The following is an 11,130-nucleotide window of genomic DNA, read 5'->3' as shown; positions in this document are numbered from 1 at the left end:
CCGGAGAGGCAAGCGGCTCATTGAGGACTGTTCCGTGGCTTTATTTATCAAGGGCCGCCGTCTCGTAATCACCACCACGCAGTGCATTGTAGCTCTTGAAATATTGAGCTTTTTTTTGTTTACCGAATTCGAGAAAAAAATGTCTCTTCTTGTTGTTTTTGGTTTCCGACCACCCTGTATTGACCAACAGTCATCATCCGTGTTGGCAAACGCGTCCTGCTCAAAACCATGGGTGGAAAAAACCCGATTTTTCCAGCGGCAGGCATCTGGTTTTTTCCTTAATACAATTAAACCCGATTTCGGGGAATTAAAACCTGGTTTAATGAATACAAAACTCTGATAGGCTTAGGCTGCTTCCTCGTCGGTGCTGCTATCGTACTCGGGGCCGTCGGGCACGGGGTAGTCGTAGAATGCGGCGGGCAGGTTGGTCTTGATGAACACGAGCTTCTCCTCCACAATCGTGGGCGCCAGTGAGTTGCTTAGCTTGGAATGGATGAAGCCCATCGTTGAGAAGTTGGCGAAGTGCGCTTCTGCAATTAGAACCAATTAAACCGGATTTCTCCCAATCTCAGATGATCGGGTTTAATATAAAAAGACAATTAAACCCGATTGTAAAAACCCCAACTGTGCCACCCTTGGTCAAAACCCACTCATCAAAGCCCTTAGACACGTCTCTCAACTGCCCCGTGCGTTGGCTCTCTCTCTCTCAATGCGTCTCTGCCTCTCGGTGTAATTTCAACGCGTGCGTCTCTCTCGTCTTTGTGTCCCACCTTTCATCTGTTGTTCCATTTTCTTCCTCGACGTCCCTAGTGCTGATCCACGTCGTTAGCTGTTCCCTAATTCATCCATCAAGTTCGGGTTTTGATAAAAGCGCTGACGCCCACTCGCCTCGTCCGCCTCCTTAATTGAACCACTGGACATCTGTGAAACAAAGTGCTTCATAGCTCATCGGATTCCTCCAGATTCCTCCAGTGTATATAGAAACATATTCTGAACCGTTCAGATCCAGGCCTGCCGTCAGCACTTGCCACAATTGTACTATTTACAACGACTAATTCAATCTAGATTTGAAGTTTTCGTGACTGCAGGGATCCATACTCTTTGGTTCTTTCGGTAAAGTCACGTCGGCATAAACGAAGTTCGTGATTTAATTTATTTTATTTTATACCTACGCGACTTTACCGAAAGAACAAATGACTAATTCACCGCTCAACTCAACTGCCATTTAAGTTTTTTCGCACTCGCTCCTCACGACGCGTGTTGTGTGTGTACAGTCTGTTCTCCTACAACGGCGCTGGTAAGTCGCCTTCTGGAAGGACACCAGCGTGAGACAATATGGGCTAAAGCACAGTCCCCGATAACACGGTGAGATGCGCACCCAGGCTGAACAAAGACCGAGGCGCGTGGGTAACGTCCAGAAGCATCCAGCAGTATCCCACCGCCTTGTGCGGCGCTACGCCGAGGCAGGGGTACATCCGCTTATTGCTATAAAGATTAAGCTTGGAAAGAGCCAAAAAGTACGCTGATTCCGTTACATCAAAATACATAAATTAGGGGCCATCCATAAATGACGTCACGCGATTTTGGACGATTTTTGACCCCCCCCCCCCCCGTCGTCGTCACACGGCGTCACAAAAAGTCAGACCCCCCCTCAAATATGACGTCACAAAGCTCTGCCCCCCCCCCCCCCAAAAAAAAAAACATGTATCAAATCGCTTTAAACTATTGTCATTGTAGTGCGTATTTAATGTGGCGCTGCACTTTGATGTTGTAGGAGAAAACATTTATTACAAAGTCAATTTTATTGAGTCGAACGTGTTGTCTATATTTATTTAAAGTTGCGCATTTTGATGTGACGTCACATTTCTCACCCCCCCCCCCTCGTCACACATCGTCACAAATGTCTGACCCCGCCCCCCCCCCCCCCAGGTGCGTGACGTCATTTATGGACGGCCTCTTATGAAAAATGTGCTCACGAATACATTTATCGCGTTATATGCAATTCGCGTGATGACAACATGCAGCGTTATGGAGAAGACTGTACGTTGAACTTATTTCGCACCGTGCTCAACGCCTTTTAATAACATCATTGAAACTATATTCTTGGTTACTCTTTCGGTAAAGTCACAAAGAAGGGAAATAATAGCCCAAATGTCTCACCGCCACTTGTTTCAAATGTTCTTGCTGTGGTTTTCACACCTGATGATGATTGCTTGTGTTGCAATCGAAACGTCGCGAGAATTTTATTGTTTTATTTTATTATTTTATTATTTCCCTTTAGAACCAAGAATATGAATCCCTGCACTCACGAAAGCTTTACATCGAAAAAAATAATTGACACTGTTAAGAAAAGTAAGTCGGTTTGGGCAGGACACGTCATGGTTCTATATGTTTGTATGTATGTATGTTGTATGTATGTTTGTATGTATGTTGTATGTTTGTATGTATGTATGTTTGTATGTATGTTTGTATGTTGTATCTTTGTATGTATGTTTGTATGTAGTATGTATTTTTATATGTATGTTGCATGTATGTTGTATGTATGTTGTATGTATGTTGTATGTATGTTGTCACGCTCGTTTTTACTTCATCACAACCTCGCGGCCTTCTTAATTGGGCTGCCAAATGATATCTTGCAAGTTAATTTTAATTGGAAGCTATAATTACTGCGGAGGTATTTGTCATTATCCAATGATATTTTTTGCTAAAATGTATTATTAGGTAGCTATCGTCATCCCATTTGTATGTATGTTGAACTTCTTTCGCGCCGTACGTAGCCAATCGTGCTAACGGATGTGCGATATAATGTCTTGTCATACTTAAAATAAATAATCCCAGTATAATTGGCAAATTTTAATGAAGGCTAGTTATTGTTTTTAAGCATGGATTTATTGTTTCTAAATGTGGATTCGTTTCGGCATCAGTTTGCCAACGCTGAGATGAAACGCATTGAATGCTACAAGTCAAATGCCATTTGCACGGTCGACAAAGGGCAGGAAAAGTGGTGATTGATATATATTCCGATTTAAAGCTTTCGTGACTGCAGGGATTCATCTTCTTGGTTCTTTCGGTAAAGTCACGTAGAAGGGAAGTAATAAAATAATAAAAATAAAACATAATAAAAAATAAATAAAAAATAAAAAATTCTCACGACGTTTCGGCCACAATGAAACGTCGTGAGAATTATTTTATTTTTATTATGTTTTATTTTTATTATTTTATTACTTCCCTTCTACGTGACTTTACCGAAAGAACCAAGAAGATGATATATATTCATCTGTATTATCCCGAAACGGAGTGATCGTAATGTCCCGTGGTCAGAGTTATGAACTGAAGAGAAACAGCTTCGGTACCTCGGGGTTTGACGTCGCGGACACCATCAAAGGAATTACCATAGGGTGGTACAGTCGGGTTTGTTACAATCGGGTTTAATTGTCTTTTTATATCAAACCCGATCATCTGAGATTGGGAGAAATCCGGTTTCATTGGTTCTAATTGCAGAACCGCACTTCTCAACGATGGGCTTCATCCATTCCAAGCTAAGGAACTCACTGGCGCCCACGATTGTGGAGGAGAATCTCGTGTTCATCACGACCAACCTGCCCGCCGCATTCTACAACTACCCCGTGCCCGACGCCCCCCCCCCCCCGAGTACGATAGCAGCACCGATGAGGAAGCAGCCTAAGCATTGGATCAAAGCTTCGTATTCATTAAACCAGGTTTTAACTCCCCGAAATCGGGTTTAATTGTATTCAGGATAAAACCCGATGCCTGCCGCTGTAAAAATCGGGGTTTTCCCACCCATGGGAATTACTCGCAGCTGTTGGACGACGATTCACTCACTCGACAGTTGACGTGGCACCACCAAACGAACTCCGCATGGGCCTCATTCTTCGGGCGGCATTGCGATATTGGACAATGCGACCTGACTTCAAGTTCAAGTTCAAGTTTCATTTATTAGGTACAAGCCCTGTGAGCCATTCGGCTCTTGAGACACTTGAAGAACCAGCCGTTCGCCTCTCCTCCGCACGCGTGTCACAGATTGCCACGGAGATCACTGGGGCCGCGGAATTTCGCGAGTTTTCACTCCGACAATGAGCCCGCGCTCGTTCTCTCAACAAAACAGTGGCGTCAAAAATAAGAACAATGATAATTATCGTTGTTATGAGCGTGCGGCGATTGTAATCAACGCACGTTTATTTTGCCCAATAAAAATTGCTTCGGCGCGTGGTGTGAAAGATGCTGAGTTGGTAGTGGTGCTAAAAAAACACAACTAATAAATACAAATTCGTGGTTCTTTCGGTAAAGTCACGTCGAAGGGAAATCATAAAATGATAAAAATTAAACTTAATGAATAAAATTCTCACGACGTTTCGGCCACGACAGAAGCAGCCGTCCTCAGGCGCCGTGGCTGCTTGTATTGTGGCCGAAACGTCGTGAGAATTTTATTTTATGTTTTATATTTTTATTATTTTATTATTTCCCTTCTACGTAATTTTACATGAAGAACCAAGAATATGAATCCCTGCAGTCACGAAAGCTTTAAATCGAATTTAATAAATACAACACAAAACTCAACATGTTTGTCGATAGCAGCACCGTGGCCAACAAGCGACGTTCCGGGCAATGGTCCTTCCTCACAACACTAAAGGACCGTTCATAAATGACGTCACGCGATTTTGGACGATTTTTTACCCCCCCCCCCACCCTCGTTACACGGCGTCATAAAAAGTCAGACCCCCCCTCAAATATGACGTCACAAAGCTCTGCCCCCCCCCCCCCCCCAAAATAAAACATGCTTCAAATCGCTTTAAACTATTGTCATTGTAGTGCGTATTTTATGTGGCGCTGCACTCTGATGTTGTAGGAGAAAACATTTATTAAAAAGTCTATTTAAATAAGTAGAACGTGTTGTCTATATTTATTTAAAGTTGCGCATTTTGATGTGACGTCACATTTCTCACCCCCCCCCCCTCGTCACACATCGTCACAAATGTCTGACTCCCCCCCCCACCCCCTAGGTGCGTGACGTCATTATGGACGGCCCCTAAACTGTGCAATGAAGAGGTGTTTCGCGTGCTATGGAGAAGGCCTGTTGAGCCGAAACGCTACATGTTGTTCATGTTTCATTTTAAGGTTATTGACAAATGCGTTGTGAGTTGTTGTTGTTGTTGTTTTATGCTTCGCATTCGTAAAGCTGTCCTTTTGAAAGATCGCGCCGAAACCTCCTCTCTCCTTCTTAAGAAACATAAAAAAAATGGGTCAAGCAGAAACACAATGGGGCTCCTCCTGCAGATCAGGCGAGGTGTCCCCCTCACCATACATACAGCAGCTCCCTCCCCTACCCAACGTAATCCCACAGTCTCCCTCTTGACCCTCACCCCCATCTCCACGTGCCGTGTGTCCAACCCTACCTGGTTGATTACGTTCTTCCAAAGATTGCTAAATTTGAAAGAGAGACAAAACACAGTCACGGAGACACACAGAGACACAAGCAGAGAGAGACACACATAGACACACAGAGAGAGACACAACATAGACACACAGACACTTAAGTAGAGAGAGACACACAACATAGGCACACAGAGAAACAACGCCTCTGTGTCGAGGCCTTAAATAGAGAGAGGGGGGGGCAGAGCAACACAATAAGACCGCACGCGCCTTGCCTGCCTGGCACAATCGGCTGCACGGACTCTAAACGCGTTCCTCGCAAGCGCATTTGCTTTTTGTCGCTGTTGTTGTTGTTTGTTTACAAAATCAGAAACCAGCACGCAGGCATCATCGTGGCAATAAATACCGAGGACTCCATCAGCGTCTACATTTCCCGTGGTCGCGAGTAGCAGGCAAACAGCGGCAGGGGCAGCGGCAGCGGCAGGGGCAGCAGCAGCGGCAGGGGCAGCAGCAGCGGCAGGGGCAGCAGCCACCGCCTCCTCTAGCTTGGCTGCACGCCGCACCCCACTGCTGCGATAGATCACGTGACCTGCCGGGACCTCCCCCGTGACTGCTGCTCGTTCATGCACCGCACGATTCCAACCAAACGCGTCGCGCGATGGCTCCAGCTCAGCTCGGCACGCGCGCCGCAGAACGGTATACAGGGAGCGCTGAAACCGGTTTACAGGGAGCGCTGCAACCGGTTCACAGGGCGAGAGAGCAAAACAAAAAAATTGAGACAATGGACCAACGATTCAGCTCATACGCCCTATAGGCGATGTTCGATTGCGGTTTTTGCGTGGGGTGGTTGTGCCCGCCCCGTGTCGCTCGGCACAGTTGTCTGACGTTTCGTGGATAGCGCCTCCCCCCCCCCCTCTATAGGAGCTAGAGCAACAGCGGAGCGGGGAGAGGGAATACTGTAATCTCCTAACCACGTTCTTGGTCTCGTGGGTGACAAGTTGGTGCGGTCACTATAAATTGCCCCTCGGCCGAAACAACTCCACGGCGTGGTGAGCGCCCGATAAACTCGCCGTGATTATTTGCTGAGCGCTCGCAGCATTTCGGGCTCACCTTAAACCTGTTGCCAAGGAAAGGTTTACACGAGCGACGTTCGCGTCTATAAGTTCGCCGATTCAAGCCGCGAAAACGTCGCGTTAACTCGCCATAATAAATATAATCAAGATGCATTTCGTGAGACCGCGATGTAATGATTTTTATTTCTAGATTTTAAGTTTTCGTGACTGCAAGGATCCATACTCTTTGGTTCTTTCGGTAAAGTCACGTAGATTAAAAATAATAAAATTATAATAAAATAAAAAATAATAAAATTTAAAATAACTAAATTCAATCACGACGTTTCGGAGGCAACACAAGCTTCCGTCATCAGGTAGAACAGCCACAGCAAAATTACTACTAAAATTACAAAAATAATTTTACTGTTCCACCTAATGACGGAAGCTTGTGTTGCCTCCAAAACGTCGTGATTTAATTTAGTTATTGTCATTTCATTATTTTTATTTTTCATATACGTGACTTTACCGAATGATTATTATTTTTGCACACTAGTTTGTCTTTTTTATTTGGAAACTGGCAACCCACCAAAGACGCCACGTTTGTTTTAATTCTATTTTATCTCGTGATTAAAGCATTGAAACTGGGTACACAATTAGCGTTGCAGTCAACTCCCGATTACCCGGGTTAATCGCGGATGTTGGCTGGGGAGGCCCGGATAATTCAAAATCGACGTGAATTATTGGGATATAAAACGCTATTTGTTGTGTTCCTGTGTGTATGCCGGGTGTGGAATTGAAAAAAATAATCAATTTTGAGTGTGTGTTTTTTTAGTCCAGTAACTGGTTTGCTGGCCGACTGAAGCCACGTGGTACGGCCGCAGACACCGCGATGAGCGAGGAGCGACAGTCGGCAATTCAAACCCGGAGCGCACGTGGCGAGCGGCGAGCGTTGATGTCTCACTCGCACGGTTAATCTCAAACGCGGATTATCCGCCCACGCGAAATCGAGCCTTAGCCGCAAACACATCGAATACAAAGGTGGCGACGTTGATATCGGAACAAAAAAAAACATCTTGCACGTGTTCTTCGAATTTATATGACAAGCAGCAGTTTTGTCTCGCCTATCAACTGGACGTGTAACGACCAGTGGCCGCATTATCCCAGTAGCAACAGCAGCTGCATGTGCTACGGGGCCCGCACTTTCAAGGGCCCCGCGCTAAATGCTCTCAAATGCTCTCAATCTATCAATTCCGGTTCAGTGATTCTGCACTTGCTCTACTACTATAGTACTATACCGCCTTCAACTTTTATGAACGACTGGGTGTTTAAGGTTAGCTATTTGTCGTATTATCTGGCTGTATAGCAAATGAAAAATACAATTACTTTGCAAGTAAAAAGTGTGTTTTAATATTTAAGTGTTTTTTTTCTTAATTTAGGGACACTTTATAACATATGCGATAGGCCCCGCAATAGCTTAATCCGACACTGGTAACGACTTATAATTTATACTATTTTCTTATCCTATTTCGATTATGCATGCATCGGATCACACGTGTACATGTCAACGTTTGTTGTTTTGTATAGTTATCAAACGACGCACAGCAATGTGCGGTGATTAAAATCAGCTTGTGTGCACGGAGGAGGATTACCGCTGCCGAATCATGAGAAATGGGGGGGGGGCATCGCTTGGGAAAGCCTTCATCCAGCAGTGGATTGACCATGGCTGATGATAATGATGACGATACAAGGCCATCTTGAAAATTTGCCTTGAGACGTTTTGTTTTTCCCATTCCTGAGGCCTGAACACACGGACAACACATGAGCATATCGGTTGGAGCAAGCTTCGGCAGAGCTGCGAATGTTGCACTTGTGAAAATACATTCCTGCGGAGGGAGCTGGTAGGAACGTTGGGTTGCTCGGTCAATGGCCAGGGTCAACGGCGGCGTGGTGTATTCCGCAAATATGGCCGACTGTGAGGGCGGGCACAAGCCGGCGTGAGTAGGTTAACGTTGACTTTATTAGGGCACCACGGGGTGACCAGCCCCTCCCCATCCTCCCCTCCCCACCTAGCCCAGCCCCTCCCCACCCAGCCCCTCCCCACCCTCCCCTCTCCACCCTGCCCCACCCCTCCCATTTTTGGATGCACGACGGACGGACGGACACAATAATTCCCTGTGGGCTGGTGTAACCAGGAGGATCCTACCAGTAATATGGGTCTCTCTGTATGAACTCTACACCAACAATGGATCTGTGTTCCCCCCCCTCCCCCCGGTTAATCCAGCACCATCACGCAGGTCATGCTGCGCTTGACCTTTCGTAGCCTTGTCGGCTATACATCATCGAGATGACATCCCCAACAAGCCCGATCTTGAAAAGCTCGCACACTTTACACAGCGTTTGTTAATTTTCCACATTTTATAAAATAGCTCCATCACGGCTCAAATGACAGGCTGCCAAAGAGCGAGAGAGCGAGGGAGAGCGCGGGCCATAAATGGCTTCGTGATTTCTTATCATCAGGCAAAGTGATGGATACGCCAGTCGGTGAAACGAATGCTTCCATATCTGTGATTGAACAATTAGGGTACTCGCGCTGATTAATTCGCTATCTCTGTTCCAGCGGCGCTAGTTAAAGGTTGGTTTTAGTTCCTATTGATCGGCGTCAGTAGGAGCGTCTAAAAAGTGCAATTGAAATAAATGGCAAATTTTTTTGTGTATTGTTTTTAAAAACAAAAAATCACGCGTCAACATGCGCGTGAAAAGCTCCGAACATGATTTTGGCTTAACAATTTTTACACGGGCGATCACGTGGCCTCAAAATAAAAAATAAATACCAGCCGGGCGTCGATAGAAACATTCGCACAGCAGAAGCCAAATTAATTTTAATTAGCCACTCGCATTCTCCGTGGCTCTTAATTGCGCCATGGTTGGCAAAATAAAAAAAAGAGAAAAACGTTGCAAAGACAATTTGCTACGTTGCGAAAATAATTAACAGTTCTGGACCAAAATGCCATTATGACACATCAGAAGATTTGAAAATCAATTTCATAGAATGTAACGATGGGTTTGGCAAACAACACAAAAAAAACCCAGGGACCGTGAGCCAAATGTGGGTAGAATAAAAAAAAGTCGATAGCATAGGACCCATCGGGAATGTAAACTATAATTTTCTTCTGCTGCGCCTTTGCGAATGTCTACCAGCAAGGGAAGTCGTTTAGTGATTGAAATGCGGAGCGCCGAGTTTAACTTATTGGGTCCCGTGAGGAGCCAGTGATCAACTCCGTGGCATTTTGTCGCTACATACATAAATTAATAAATAATTTTAAAAAAAAAACTATAAAATCACGTTTCGGAGGCAACACAAGCTTCTGTCTTCATGTGAAACTTGTGTTGCCTCCGAAACGTCGTGATTTTTTTTATTAATTTTAATTTCATTTTTTACCTACGTGACTTTACCGAAAGAACTAAGAGTATGAATCCTTGCAGTCACGAAAGCTTCAAATCTAGAATTTTTCGCTACATTTAACATTTCTCCTTTGCTAGGCCAACACAGGTAGATTGCTTGCATCAAGGGTCCTGATTCCACAGGGGCAAGTGGCAGTGACGACACATACATGCGCCACGCAGTGTCGTGATGTTAACTACCTCGCCTGGTATACAGGATGTCATGGATGGACGTTGAACTTCTTTCGCACCGTACGTAACCAACCGTGCTAAACATGGGTTCAACCCTGACCCTGATGTCTGTTTATTTGGAATTTGCGTGTCTCTCCATAGCCCCGTGGTCGCGTGGATTTTTCTCCGAGCCCTCCGTGTTTTTTTTCCCCTCCACAATTATAATCAACATCACGCGTTTAGAGTATTCGGCTGCTCTTAAATATCTACGTAATAAGCCACGTCGTTAAGCTATCATTTATGATAGCCAGGTCGCTTCTGAATTAGAGCTACATAGCTCAATAGGCCTTCCTTGGTCACATTACAATTCTTGAGAATAAACAATTCTTTTAAAGTAAAACCCCAACCGATTCTCAACACACTCTCGCCCCTTTCACCAACCCCACACTGACCAATGCGGTGAAGTATGGTCAAACAACCTCTGGGGGCGAGGGGGGGGGCGGGAGCTTCGTTCAACAATGTGATTGACAAAGGGTGGTAAACAGCTTTTTTATTTTATTGTTACCCAAGTGTGATGAGACAATGGTGTTGCATAAAAACACAAGTGGAGGAAGCTGAAATTAAATGTGGATCGTAGAGTAAAAGTCACAATTGTACAAAACAAAATATCAGACGTGAGATTTCATGCTTTCGAGACCAAATGAGTAATGCTAATGGGGTTGGAAGGACATTATACCGAACACCTGTTTCATCTGACAGCTGGAAATCACTTTTCTCAACAGAAAAAAATTATCAACGGATAATAACAACGAATATAGGGCAGGGATTCATTTTCTCTGGGTCGGCGTCCCGCAAATATCCCTGCACCCGGCGCAACCACATCCAGTATATCCACCTCGCTATGGCTGTGGGTCCAAATCACGTGGGTGGAGGTTTGCATTGCACTCAAGTTTCATAGAAGAGCGTAAACAAATAACAATAACGACAACAACAAAGACCCAAACGCGTTTCCTTCCCGTCTCTCTCGGTCTCTGGGTCGCGCGGCGTGCCAAGCTGTGCCTGCACACGAGCACGG

Source organism: Lampetra planeri, chromosome 41 (genome assembly GCF_965212315.1).
Source record: "Lampetra planeri chromosome 41, kcLamPlan1.2.h2, whole genome shotgun sequence".
In the NCBI taxonomy this organism is placed as follows: domain Eukaryota; kingdom Metazoa; phylum Chordata; class Hyperoartia; order Petromyzontiformes; family Petromyzontidae; genus Lampetra; species Lampetra planeri.
This window is presented reverse-complemented; position numbering follows the sequence as displayed.